The 1,390-nt window shown below is 38.1% G+C and overlaps 1 non-coding gene across 1 annotated transcript; it reads left to right on the top strand.

Annotated features, from left to right (window-relative positions):
* The first annotated feature begins 1,010 nt into the window (after positions 1 to 1,010).
* Positions 1,011 to 1,083, top strand: Trnag-acc. The gene has a single exon. It is a non-coding gene; the product is annotated as a tRNA-Gly (tRNA).
* Positions 1,084 to 1,390: the final 307 nt, after the last annotated feature.

Below are 1,390 nucleotides of genomic sequence, written 5' to 3'. Positions count from 1 at the left end.
GATTTGTCTGTGTTAAATTTTATTCTTTTCTTTTTACACCAAGACTCCAGTAGTATGCGTTGTTGTTGGAGGTTTCGAGTGGAAATGACAAGGTCGGAGTTGATAGAGAGAATTGCCGTATCGTATGCACATGCAAAGATGGTTTCGGGATGAGATGGCATGTCAGCTGTGAAAACCTGGTATAGTGTAGGGGCCAAAACGCTACCCTGAGGAACACCAGCATGGATAGGAAAATTGCAGAGAGGGAATGGCCTTCGATGACTCGGAAGAATCGGTCAGTGAGGTAACTGTACAGTACGAGATGGATACAGTAGGTGGATGGAAGGATGCCCTTGAGCATGAACAGCAAGCCCGGGTGCCAAACCCAGGCCAGAAAGGCTCCGGAACAGTACAGTCCCATCTCAAGGGAGGAGGAAATAATGTCTACCACGCGGTGACTGCTGGAGAGTTGAGTGGGTTGATCAATTTTCTTGATTTAGTGGTTACAAAAGGAAGGATTTTAAGCTTATCCTCACAGAGAAGTGTTATCAGTACCGTTAAGAAGTGGAAATAGCGTTAACTTAGCCTAGAACGTTTTCTCGGTAGTAAAGAATTAAAAAAATCTCCGTTATAATTCATAAACATCCTTTAATTATATGTAATTATATATTAAAAAAACGATCAGGAATGAGGCCAGTTAGAAAGAAAACGGTTTTTTCGTTTTGTTTTCGAGGCAGCCTCCTTCATCATATCTTTAAATATTAATCAATAACAGCAATTTTGTACATAAACTTTTATCATACGGGGGTTTAGCGACCTACTACTCGCTGGGTGTAGCAGTAAGAACCACCTTTCAAGAACTTTTTTCTAAAATTATTAACATTAAAATTATAAATAATAATTCACTAATTTCGTGGTCCGCTTGACCAATTAAACATTACAATTAATTAAGGTTTTTAGTTGAGATGAAAAAGGAGGGAAAACTCATAAGGTGGGGTTGAGATGGGGAGTTGATGTCCGAGTGGATCGAGGTCACGATAGCCCAGGTGGTAGAGCAGCGGCGTACCAAGCCGAAGGTCGTGGGTTCGAATCCCTCTCGTGCCATTACCTTTTTTTCATCTCAACTAAAAACCTCAATTAATTGTAATAAATAATAATAATAATATAAAATCCATTTTTACATTAAATCCAGCTTTTGTTTAATAATTTAGCTCTTTCAAATGAAACTTAATAATTCGGTAAAATTAGACTAAATTAAACCTGTTCTCTTTATACTTCTTTTTTTAAAGTACTAAGCACTCAAAATTAGAGCAATTACCCTACACGTATGAATGCAGTACTTAAGACTTCTTGTATGAAAGAAGAAAACAATCAGGTAATTTTCTCCGAGTCTCACCCCGAATTGGATGCA

This window comes from Cimex lectularius, unplaced genomic scaffold (assembly GCF_000648675.2).
Source record: "Cimex lectularius strain Harlan isolate CLEC.00 unplaced genomic scaffold, Clec_2.1 scaffold59, whole genome shotgun sequence".
NCBI lineage: Eukaryota > Metazoa > Arthropoda > Insecta > Hemiptera > Cimicidae > Cimex > Cimex lectularius.
The sequence above is the reverse complement of the archived record's forward strand: the minus strand, read 5'-3'. Positions and strand labels throughout refer to the sequence as shown.